Source organism: Zalophus californianus, chromosome 2 (assembly GCF_009762305.2).
Source record: "Zalophus californianus isolate mZalCal1 chromosome 2, mZalCal1.pri.v2, whole genome shotgun sequence".
Taxonomy (NCBI): Eukaryota; Metazoa; Chordata; class Mammalia; order Carnivora; family Otariidae; genus Zalophus; species Zalophus californianus.
This window is the reverse complement of record NC_045596.1, coordinates 148,941,328-148,954,337: the sequence shown is the minus strand read 5'-3', so window position 1 is coordinate 148,954,337 and position 13,010 is coordinate 148,941,328. Positions and strand designations below refer to the sequence as shown.

Here is a 13,010-nt window from a genome sequence, read left to right as displayed (position 1 = left end):
ATAAGAGAAGCTTACGTTGGGAAGAGGTGTTTGTGGGGAGTTAGGAGACTTGTTTTAAGCTGCATTTCCCCATTTTTGCTGATTTTAGAGTATATATATATATATATTTTAATATTTTATTTATTTATTCATGAGAAACAGAGGGAGAGAGAGAGGGAGAGAAAGAGAGAGAAGCCGAGGGAGAAGCAGGCTCCCAAGGAGCAGGGAGCCCAGTGCGGGACTCGATCCCAGGATCCTGGGATCATGACCTGAGCCAAAGGCAGATGCTTAACCATCTGAGCCACCCAGGCGCCCCTAGAGTATATATTTTTGAAACATTTCATGATGCTGATGGAATTTATTAAGACTTACTGACTGCCCCTCCATCAACAAGCAATGATTTAGCATTAACAAGGAAATGTGCCATCATGAAAATAATCTTGATCAGAAGAGGCTTTAGGGATGACTTTAGAGGATATAAACATGACTTGAGTCTTGCGGTACAAGAGAAGAGTCATAAGAAAAACCAGGGTGACTTAATACACAGAATAATATTTGGTACCTAGAATGCCATCAGTAACATATCGATTGGACTGATGGGAGAGGAAAAAATAAAAGGATGGTTGCTCCATGCAGAAATATCATGGTGTAGAAAGTCAGAGAGATATGAGAGAATCTGCCACATATAGGCATCCTATCTTCAGCATTTACTTTACTGCCCTATGTAAGGATTTGGAGAGGAATAGAAAGCAGAATTGTGCCTTGTATTTGTTATAAAGTTTATATTTTATGTTTATTATATTACATAAAGTTTTTATTTTTAAAGTGATGAGGACAAATCTAGGGATTCTAAGAAGGTGGGTTATATGGCAGATTTACACTTTTACAATGTGTGACTCTAGCTGTAGTGAGGAATAGATTGGGGGATACTGAAGCCTGGAGCAGAAATGTCTCTCAAAGCATATTGCAATGCTTCAGGTAGTAAATGAAAGGCAGAAAACAAGTGATACAGTGGAAATTGGAGCATGGTCCATACAATTTTTAGGGCTAGTTCAATATAAAAGCAAAAGGTGTGTATGTATGTATATATATATATATTATATACCTTTCTGTATTTCTGGCTAAGGGTTGGTTGGGCAACTTCTGTGGCTATTTACTGTAATAGAATATCAAAAGAGAGGAACAAATTTGATGAGAAAGTACATTTAATTTTGAGCTTAATAAAAGTATCTCTAGAAAACTCAAGAGGAGAACAATTATGTTAAAAATAAAGTTCTTGGGGCGTCTGGGTGACTCAGTCGTTAAACGTCTGCCTTCAGCTCAAGTCATGATCCCAGGGTCCTGGGATTGAGCCCTGCATCGGGCTCCCTGCTCCGTGGGGAGCCTGCTTCTCCCTCTCCCACTCCCCCTGCTTGTATTCCCTCTCTCGCTGTGTCTCTCTCTGTCAAATAAATAAATAAAATCTTTAAAAAAATAAAGTTCTCAAATTCAGAAATGTGTCTGGTTTGAAGACCAAAACACTGGGCATCACCAATATATAGATAATAAAGATATGGGGTTGAGACAATATATAAAATCAGAGGAAAAGAGACTCAGGGTAGGAATGTAAGGAATGGCAATATCTAATGCGTAATGAATTTAAGGAATGGCGATATCTAATATGTAATGAATAAACAATGATCTTCTCTAGATATAGAAGTATCACAAAGAATGCATGTAAGGGTCAATTGACGTTATAGTTTGAAATTCACAGCAAGAATTTTGTACTTTAAGCTGCATTTTGTAAAGAAGGAAAAGTTACGTAATGGTGGATAGAAAGAACATGGCAAAAAAAAAAAAGAACATAGCAGCTAAAGTGACATGATATAATAAAGATGGGTCATTAAGTATTTTAATTTCCTCTGCATATAAATTTCATTAACTAAAATAAATGTTTTTATTACATGTTTAAAATACATACTAATAGTAATCTTGCAAAACTGTAATTTATTAAGAGATAGATCTAACATTTTGTCCTTGAAATGATGTATATGTTTGGATTGTTTTTTGTTTTTTATGTTTTCAGGTGTTTCTTGTTTTGTTTTGTTTGCTCTACATAAGGTCATAGCCAAGAGTTTCCAGTAAAGAATAATTTCTTGAAAAATAACTGAGAGTAAACATCTATTCAGCAAAATCTCAACTAGCATAATTAGCCTTCTTGATGCAAATTTTTGTTATTTTTAATTATTACAAATTTAATACTGAACATAAATTGCAGACTATTTACAACATTAATCAAGTGAACTTTTAGGGCCTACATTTATTTAACTGAAACAAAAGTGTTTTGGTTTATGACATATTAGAGATATATTTTAATTATTTATTGAGCACTTACTATGTGCCAGACACTATTTTATGCCTTTAACTTTATGTTCCTTTATTTTAAGTGCTTGTACTCTATGAAGTAGTGTTAATCCACCTTTACTTGGGAGGAAACTAGAATTTAGACAGAATAATTAGCCTGAGGTTATAAAGTGGCATAACCAAGAAGTGAGATCTTATTAATTATAACATATATATTGTAATATAAACATTGAATATAGATATATCCAATTCCCAGATCAAAATATGTTATTTTTAACACTCCGAAGCCTCCCTCATTCTTCTTCCCAGTGAATATCTAATGCTTCCAAAGGTAGTCACAGTTTGAACCTCTGTTACTATAGATAAGTTTTACCTAAATTTGAAATGCATATGAACAGAATTATAGAATATGTGCTTGTTTTGTTCTGGTTTCTTTCATTTTTTATCATGTCTGTTAAGATTCGTTTATGATATTAGATGTAGTTCATTCTTTTTGTTGTTGTATATTATTATACTGTACAAATATTAGAGTTCATCCACCCTACCAAGAAAAAAACTTTTTCCAGTTTGGGGTAATTTTATTTTGTTTTATTTCATTTTAATTTTTTATTATTTTTTATTTTATTTCATTTTTTTATTGTTTTAGACAGAGAGAAAGCATGTGAGTAGGGTGGGGAAGAGCAGAGGGAGAGGAAGAGAGAATCTTATGCAGGTCAGAGCAGAGCCCCATGTCAGGTTCGATCTCACAACCCTGACATCTTGACTTGAGCCAAAATCAAGAGTTGGGTGCTTAACTGAATGAGTCATCCAGGCACCCCTGGGGTATTTTTAAGTAAAGTTGCTGTAAGCATTTTGTAGTTGTTTTTGGTTAATATAAGCAATCCTTGAACTTTTGAATGCAGCAAATTTCTGAATACTATTTTTTAGAATTAATATAGAATTCTATACTAATTAGAATTGTTTTAAAAGATTTCTTCTATTCTGGAATTACCTCAATTCCCTTCAGCATTATTTACTGTTGCCACATTGGTCCTTCTATTTGTTATTTTAAATTTTTCTCATACATCGGCTTGTCGTTAGTTGTCTGTCCTTATTTTTGAATAAAGGGTATATAGTTTTAGTATAGATAGTTTTATTGGATTTTTTGTAGACACCTATCAGATTTCTTTATTGTACAATTGGATGGTTGACATTGAATGTAAACAATAATGTACTCATAACTGTAGTGTGTTTAGAAAACTGACAGGTGTAATAAGGGAAGTTTTCACATGTTAAATCATAGAAGATTTTGCCCCTGGGCATTATATCCACATTAGGTGTTCTGACCCTACAATATAGTCAGTCAGTCTTCACCCAGTTCTTTGGTTCCAACCTGTAGTATATATTCCCCATCCCTGAAGGTTAGCGAGTAGATATTGGGAGCATATGTACAGATATTTGCTTACATAGCATCATTATTTCTAACTTAATTCCCACTTTTTTTTCTCTTTCTGAAACTTTCTGGAGCTTTGAATGGGAGTGTGGTTTTCATTGCCCACTTAGACTTTTCTTTGAAAGCTGTGGTTATACACTATAATTCCATATGTATTTTTTTCAAAAATGTATCATTTTGTCTTTTTTAATAAGTTTTTATTTAAATTCCAGTTAGTTAACATACAGTGTAATATTAGTTTCTAGTGTACAATTTAGTGATTCAACACTTACATACAAAACCTGGTGCTCATCACAACAAGTACCCTCCTTAATCCCCATCACCTGTTTAACCGCCCCCCCCCCACAACCTACCTCCCCTCTGGTACCATCAGTTTATTCTCTATAGTTAAGAGTCTGTTTCATGGTTTCTCTCTCTTTCTCTTCTATGATTGTTTGTCTTGTTTCTCAAATTCCACATATGAATGAAATCATATGGTATTTCTCTTTCTCTGACTGACTTATTTCTCTTAGCCTAATACTCTGTAGTTCCATCCATGTCATTGTAAATGGCAAGATTTCATTCTTTTTGATGGCTGAGTAATATTCCAATGTGTGTGTATACACACACATACACACACACACTGGTGTATATACATATATATACTACATCTTCTTTATCCATTCATCAGTCAATGGACATTTAGACTTTCCATAATTTGGCTATTATAGATAATGCTACTATAAACATTGAGGTGCATGTACTCCTTCAAATTAGTATTTTTATATTTGTATTTTGGGGTTAAATACCTAGTAGTACAATGGCTGAGTCATAGGGTAGTTCTATTTTTAACTTTTTGAGGAACCTACATACTGTTTTCCTGAGTAGCTGTACCAGTTTGCTATTTCCATCAATGGTATAAGAGGTTTCCCCTTTCTCCACCACCTCACCAACACCTGTTGTTTCTTGTGTTGTTAATTTTAGCCATTCTGACAGGTATGAGGTGATATCTCATTGTAATTTTGATTTGTATTTACCTGATGATGAGCGTTGTTGAACATCCTTTCATGTGTCTGTTGGCCATCTCATTGTCTTCTTTGGGGAAATGTCTATTCATGCCTTCAGCCCATTTTTTTAATTGGATTATGTTTTGGGGTGTTGAGTTTTATAAATTTTTTATATATTTTGGATACTAACCCCTTATCAGATATGTCATTTGCAAATATCTTCTCCCATTCTAAAGGTTGCCTTTTAGTTTTGTTGATTATTTCCTTTGCTGTGCAGAAGATCTGTATTTTGATGGAGTTTCAGTCATTTATTTTGACCTTTGTTTCCTTGGCTGCAGGAGACATATCTAGTAAGAAGTTACTGTCTGTGTTCTTTTCTAGGATTTTAATGGTTTCCTATCTTACATTTAGGTTTTTGGTCCATTTTTAATTAATTTTTTTTTTTTTTTGTATAGTATAAGAAAGTGGTCCAGTTTCATTTTTTTGACATCTGCAAACTCTTCTGGTCCTCCCCAATATGGCTGTTTTAAATATATTCTCATGTGTCTGTATTTCCTGGCATTCCATTTGTATTTGGGAAGGTTCAGTCTCCCTTTTTGAATTACTGTATTTAGGTTTTTTGTGTGTATGTCTGTGTGTGTATGTGTATTTTGATGACCACACCAAATTTTGAACTTCTTAAGAGTAGAGAAGAAATTAGGCATGGGACTTTAGATTCAGTAATTTCAGCCGAATAGATATGAGGCTATCCAGGAAGGATCTGTGGAGAGCCTTTGTGTCTAGTGGTATGGATTCCCTTAACGTTCACCAAAAAAAGCCAACACGATTTTTGAAAATGTTATTATACAAGCAGTAAACTCTTCTCTTGGTCTAAATGGGGCAGTGATTAAATGAAATGAAGAAAAGTTGTCAGACTTCTGGGATTCCACAACAGGGATCAGCTTCCTAGAGGGTGTGAGCACTGCTCTAGCTAAGGGGCAATAGGATAGACCTCAGCAATATCATAGTTTGTTTTTTTTCTTTCAGAATTCCCTCAGTTATTCATCTATTTGTCCTGCTGTAGTCACTTAGCAGTCCCAGGTGTACTAGGCATAGTGCTGTGGTCTTGTTATATAAAGCAAATAATAATAGCACATGTTATTGAATACATAAATACAAATGATATATAATTCTTCACATCAATTTGTGAAATATAAATTTAAACAAATAAGCTATTACACAGAGTCTTTCTGAGAGAGAAGATATTTGCACTTTGTTTTGAAAGATGGAATTTCTCTGTTAAATAATCAGAAAAGATCATTCCTAAGGCAGAGATAACAAAATGCTCAAAAGGCAAGTGGTGTGGGCACCTGGGTGGCTCAGTTGGTTAAGTGTCTGCCTTCTGCTCAGGTCATGATCTCAGGGTCCTAGGATTGAGCCCCCGAGTGGGGCTCCCTGCTCGGCAGGGAGTCTGCTTCTCCCTCTCACTCTCCCTCTGTGCGTTCTCCCATTCTCTCTCTCAAATAAATAAATAAAATCTTAAAAAAAAAAGGTAAGAGTTGTAAAATAAAAAGTATGTGTAGGGAATGATGTTATTTTGCATCAATACATGTTTCGAAGCAGAGAATGGTAAGAGATGCAGTCTGTCATATAGGTAAGAGTTATGAAAAGTTATCTATTCATGCAAAATAACTTCCATCAAGACATCTTTGGCAGGTGGATGTAAACCTTTTGGGTTATCAGGCTTTTTTCACAGATTTAACAATCTCAAACACATACTGCAAAATATACATGTGTGTGTATGATTTATAAATCTAGGAGGACATTTGATAATTTATGAATTCTATGTTTATAGTATTGTTGTGGAGCGAATGTTTGTGTCTCCCCAAAATTCACATGTTGAAATTCTAACTCCTAGTGTGATGGTATTAGGAGGTGGGGCCTTTAGGAGGTAATTAGGTCTTGAGGGTGAAGCCCTTATGAATAGTATTATTGCCATTATAAAAAAGGCCCCAGAGCACTTTCTCTCTTTTTTTTTCCACTATGTGAAGACATAGCAAAAGAATGAACATGTTTATGAACCAGGAAGTGGGCCCAAGCAAATACTAAATCCTCTGGCATATTGATCTTGGACTCCCAAACAACAAAACCGCAATAAATGTCTATTGTTTAAGCCAACCAGTCTGTGATATTTTGTTATAGCAGCCCATATGAACTAAGAATTGTTATGGAGAAATGGGAGATGCTGCTGTGACAAATACCTACAAATGTGAAAACAACTCTGGAACTGTGTAAAGAGTAGAAGTTGGAAGGGTTTTGAGGCACATGCCAGAAAAAGCCTAAATTAGCATGAACAGAATTTTAAAGGTGATTGCATGAGAGCTTGGGAAACAAACAAAAAACAAAAGACAGCTACAGTGAAAGCTTCCATCACATTAGAAAATAAGTAGCCATAAGTAGAATGTTGGTAAAGTCCATTCTGATGAGGTCTCAGCTGAAAATGAGAGACATATTATTGGAAACTGGAAGAAAGGCAATCCTAGTCATAAAGTGAAATAAACGTGGCTGAACTGCCTTTGTGTTCTGGTGTTTTGTGGAAGGTAGAGTTTTGAGTGATCAAACTGGAAATCTAGTTGAGATTTCTAAGCAAAGTGTTGAAGAGTGTCCTGGTTCCACCTGACTGCTTTAGTAAAATGTGAGAATAGAGAAATTAATGGAAGAATAGAATTATTAAGCAAAAAGGAAGCAGAACTTAAAGGTTTGGAAAATTTTCATCCTGTCCATATTATAAAAAATGAGAAAGCATGTTTGGAAGAGAACACTAAAGGTATGACTGACTTATTTGATAAGGAGATTAGTGTGTGTGTGAACCATAGACCTCATCAGCCACCTCAGCTGAGGCCAGGGATGGGGGTGGGGTTATATCAGTAGAGACATTGCTGGGACTAAATGAAATTGAGAAAATGGGACAAAATGCAGAAAGACTGTCTGACTTCTTAGGCCCTAAAAACAGGACCATAGAGCTATCTGGGGGCAAAATACACTATTCTTCAGGAAAAGGATCCCAAAGGTGATTCAGGGATCATCAGGGCTGCTGCTCCCACTAAAGACCTAGAGTGCATAGGCCTCTGGGTACAGAGCTGCCTCCACTTCAGTTTCAGAGGGTGAGACCAACATCCAGAGGAGATGTGGGGATGAAGCCATCTGGTGGATTCCAGAAGGTGCAACCCCCATCCTGACAACTGAAGCATGCATGAGTGGGGCCACCTCAGAAAGCCACCACATGGATAGCACCCCATTGAGTTGTGAGGGTGACACTGTTATCCAATGGGTCCAAAAAACAGCATCTCCACTCCAGTGGGTCCAGAAAGTGGGATCTCTGCCCCACTGAGTCTGGAAGGCAGAGCATCTAGCCAAAGAGGATTATTTTTTAGACTTAAGGTTTAATGAAATTTAGTGGAATTTCCTTGGTTAGATTTTTAGACTTACTTGGGACTCATTATCCCTTTCTTCTTGCTTATTTCATCCTTTGGGAATGGGAATGCCTTATTTTATGCTTGCCCCACACTGTATTTTGGAAGCACATAACTTGTTTGATGTCACATGTTCACAGATAAAGAGAAAATTTGCCTCAGGACAAATCATACCTTGAGTCTCACACCATCTAACTTAGATGATTTTTAGATGATATTTGGAACTTTAGAGTTAATGTTAAAAGGAGTTAAAACTTTTGGAGCTACTGGAATAAAATGAATGTATTTTCCATAGAAGACAGTAAATTTTGGGGCACTAGGAATGGAATGTGACTGATTATGTGTGTCGCCCCAAAATTCAGATGCTAAAATCCTAACCCCTAGTGTGATGGTATTAGGGGGTGGGGTGTGTAGGAGATAATTAGGTATTGGAAGTGGAACCCTCAAGAATGGGATTAATGCCCATATAAAAGAAACTGAGAGCTACCTTTTCCACCATATGAGAACATTAAGGGAAGGCAGCATCTGTGAACCAGAAAGCAGGCTCTCACCAGACATTGAATCTGCTGGCATCTTGGCTTTAAACTTCTCAGGCTCTAGAACTGTGAGAAATAAATATTTGTTGTTTAAGCCATACAGTTTATGGTAAGTTTTTTATAGCAGCCCGAACAGACTAAGACAAGTCTCTTAAGATAGATAATCATTCATTTTAAGAAATGTGAATGGGGCTCCTGGGTGGCTCAGATGGTTAAGCGTCTGCCTTCGGCTCAGGTCATGATCCCAGGGTCCTGGGATCGAGTCCTGCATCAGGCTCCCTGCTCCTTGGGAGCCTGCTTCTCCCTCTGCCTCTCTCTGTCTCTCTCTCTCTGTCTCTCATGAATAAATAAATAAAATATTTAAAAAAAAAAGAAATGTGAATGAAGGCTTCTTTAGTAATTCACATTTGAGGAAATGTACAACAGGAGAAGTAAGATTGGAGAAGAGAAGACATTGTCAGTAAATATTAAAAATTGATTTACTTTTCAACTAGTTGATAAGTCCGGTGGGAATTCAGAGACTTAAACAGTTCTTAGGTTTATACTGAGAGACTAGGTTAGTTATTATGCCACTAACAATATATAGAATGCAGGTCTCTAGTTAGGGAACCTGACCAGGGAGATGAAGAATAACTTTGAAAGCAGTCCAATGTAGGATATTGAATTGCTGACACTGAGTGTCTGCAATTTAGTTTTTATTAGTCTGGCTTGCATCCATTTTTTCCCTGAGTGGTTCTGATTTGTACCTGTTGTCCCAGTATACTTATTAATACTCTTCTCCTTTTGTTCTCAAAAGTATCTCAAAGGTTTGACAATAAATTATATGGTCACCTTGTTTAGTTAACATTTGGGACATGCTTTCTATTTTTCTACCAGTACACTAAAAACAATACATGTATTACTTCATATGATTCTCCTAGGCAATCTTAAGAGTTAAGTCCTGTTACTATGCCCATCTTCCAAATGATGAAACTAAGTCTTCACATAACTTCACATAATATGTGATTCCTGCAGTCCAAAAGCAAACCCAAATTTCCTGACTCAGAAGTCTACATTTTTTTATTATAGGGCTATACAGCATTTCCAATAATTATTTAATGAATAATACTGTAAATACTGTATTAGATGTTCAAAGAAGAGAGTAATCAATGGGACCACAACACTGTGAACCCATTTAATCAAAACTTTTATATAAATTAAAACAACCAGATTAATTTGCCAATTTTGTGAGTTTTATTTTGCTTCTCAGATACCCTAAGCCTCAGGTGTATTGGAAAGCAGTAAAAGGAAGGAAAAAAAAAAAAAACTTACCACTATGCATGAGGTAGTAGGTTTATTTTAAGAGAAAACATTTTTTTTAATATTTTCAGATTTTCTTTTATTCTATACCTCACCTCCCCATCTTCCTAAGACCTTTTTTTTTAAATTTTTTATTGTTATGTTAATCACCATATATTACATCATTAGTTTTTGGTGCAGTGTTCCATGATTCATTGTTTGTTCATAACACCCAGTGCTCCATGCAGAACGTGCCCTCCTCAATACCCATCACCAGGCTAACCCATCCCCCTACCCCCCTCCCCTCTAGAATCTTCAGTTTGTTTTTCAGAGTCCATCATTTAAGAGAAAACATTTTAATTCAATAAGAAGTATAAGCAGGCTCCTTAAGAGCTGAGCCTACATCGCATTTATTTCTGAAGTTCTAATTCCAAAGGTAACATTGGTATTCAATAAAAATTTATCTGAGTATTATGTTGCTTTTGTCCCAACATATACACATATCATATATTGGGAAATCAATATGTACTTTTCTGAAATGGATAATTAAACCTACAAAAGACATTTTTAATCATAACATTAAATCCTATATTCATGCCTTTTTTTACTGAGATTTTTATGATTTCCCATCCCCTTGGAGAAGCCTCTGTACTAGATTGCTATAACAATATGGGTAAAATTCAACAAGTTTTCTCAAAATCTGGATTCAAAATAATACCCTGATAGTGACCCAGACCCACTACTTAAAAATGTAATTTTTATAAAAATATATTTATTATGAGAAATATACAGCAATTATAGAATTTCATTTATAGAGAGTTATTTTTTACTGATACAGAGTTTTAATGATAGTGAAGCATACACATGCTTTAACATTTTGGAATGCTACACAAGTTCTATGCTATATTACCCAGCCTGCATTGCTCCATTGGATCTGGTCTTTCACAAAAGACATAAATGTTATCACTGTTAGACTATATTGTATAACGTTTGAATAAAGAAATACTACAAAAAGACATATAGTTGTAAACTCCTCCAAGAATTTTTCCTTGTGGTCCCAAACCTCAAAGTATTCTAAAAATGTACTGTGTGTACACGTGCTCATTGAGCTTATGGGTTTTTTTTTTTCCTTATTTACATAGTTTACTCTCACAACAAACTGAATTTCCTATGGGAAAGTACCTTGGCATATGATAGACGTTCAATGCATTTCTTATGACATGTCTTGCACTATATGCAGACACTTCTATTATGTATGTGTTATAAAACTGTTTCAGTTGAAAGGTGACAAAATAGAGACCTTTTCCAGGAGGTTAACTGGCTTTTCCAGACAAGGATCCCTCAGTGGTGTAACTGGGGTACTTTGGCAAAAAAAGAAAAGAAATCTACAGATCTGGCGATTCTTTTTCTTCTACAATATACTAATATATTTATAGCTGCATGTATGTATGTGTTCATCTATTTTTCTTTATCTATATATTTGAGTAATCTAATATATAGGAAACAGGTAAATTGAAAGGTTACTTCGACTTAGTAGGTACATCTTTCTAAGGAAATAAGGTATTGTTTATACCTCTTTTACCCTGTCTTTTTGCATCTAATTACAGTATCAGAGAAGTTAGCTGTGGGGCAAGTTGAAGATCTCATTTCCAAAGAATAGACACACTAGATAAAATGCTGATAGACCCTTGAAATTGAACTATGACAATGGCTTTCAATTCTATCTATGTATCATCATCTCCAATAGAATCTGTAAAACCCTAGAACTTCTGAGTCAGAATCTCTAAAGATGAAACTTAGATACATTACCTTAAAACATCTCAACAGATATGCAGCTTGCAATGAAAAACAATGGGTTAGAATGATGCACATTAATCAGACTTTTCAAGTGATCTCTTAGTTGCAAATTTGATCGGATCCAAGGGGAATAGTACTATGTGAAAAGCAAACTTTCTGAAGGGAATTGCTATGTGTGTATAGATTTCTCCTTGTTAAAAGGGAGTCCAGAAAGTCTCTATTACAAGGTGAGGAGAATGTTTATCTTTACAGAAACTATCTTCAGCACATTTACTAAAATAAGTTAGTCAATTGCTTTTTTTGTAGCCAGACAAAAATTGTGAGATTAAATATAAAGATGAAAAAGAAAGGACAAATTAAAAAAGAAGAGATTTGTTCATAGGAAACTGAAATGCAGTATCTGAATTAAAATTTGGTTCAGTTGAAATTACAAGGAGAATTACCCTGGAAAAAGCTAAACAAGTGTTTTAACTATAGGAATACACATTTAAAAAAATGGAAATAAAATGCAAAGAAAGAAAATGGGAAATATGGAAGAAATACATACACATAACACTAAAACTTGTAAGTAGAATTCTCTGAGGATGAAAAGATCACATCTGAAACTAAACAACTCTGATAAAAGCAATTAAATAAAACTGTACTGAGCTGACAAAAGACCCATGAAGGCATATAAAAATATGCTTCACTATAATCTGCAGGTCATTTAAGACATATTGGTGTGGAAAATGTTAAATTTCCAAGGTTAAAATAGTCCTTAAAAATCTAGATTTCTACAATCTCCAAAAAGAATGTATAAAAAGAAATAAAATAATATTGACTTTAGTGTTCTCTAGAGTTTTCAATTCCCAATTCAGTTGAGAACTGTGGGGAATATTAACCGAAAAATACTGTGAACAAAGCATTTCACTCATTTATAGACCAAGTTAACAGGAAGATTTCTGAAGTACATAACATAATATCATTTGTAACCATCTGTAAGTGCACAATTTGGTGGCACTACTTACATTCACAATGTCATATAACCATCACCACTATCTATATCCAAAATCTTAAAAAAAAAATCTTTTCATTCTCCCCAGCATAAACTCTGTACCCATTAAATAATAACTTCCCCTTTTCCCAAATCCCAACTCATGGTAACCTACTTTGTCTCTACAATTTGCCTAGTCTGGGTTCTTCATATAAGTAGAATCAAAATAGTTGT

The 13,010-nt window shown here is 35.0% G+C and overlaps 1 protein-coding gene across 5 annotated transcripts in view; it reads right to left on the bottom strand.

Annotated features, from left to right (window-relative positions):
* ADAM29 (ADAM metallopeptidase domain 29) overlaps nucleotides 1–13,010 on the bottom strand; it is an 82,129-nt gene that overhangs the window by 39,754 nt on the left and 29,365 nt on the right. For 2 of the 5 annotated variants that reach the window (XM_027599185.1, XM_027599187.1), the window contains one exon: nucleotides 8,680–8,794. The exons of the other annotated variants lie outside the window; for them this stretch is intronic. The gene's annotated coding sequence lies outside the window, so the exon portion shown is untranslated. The remainder of the gene's footprint in view (nucleotides 1–8,679; nucleotides 8,795–13,010) is intronic. 5 annotated transcript variants of the gene reach the window in all.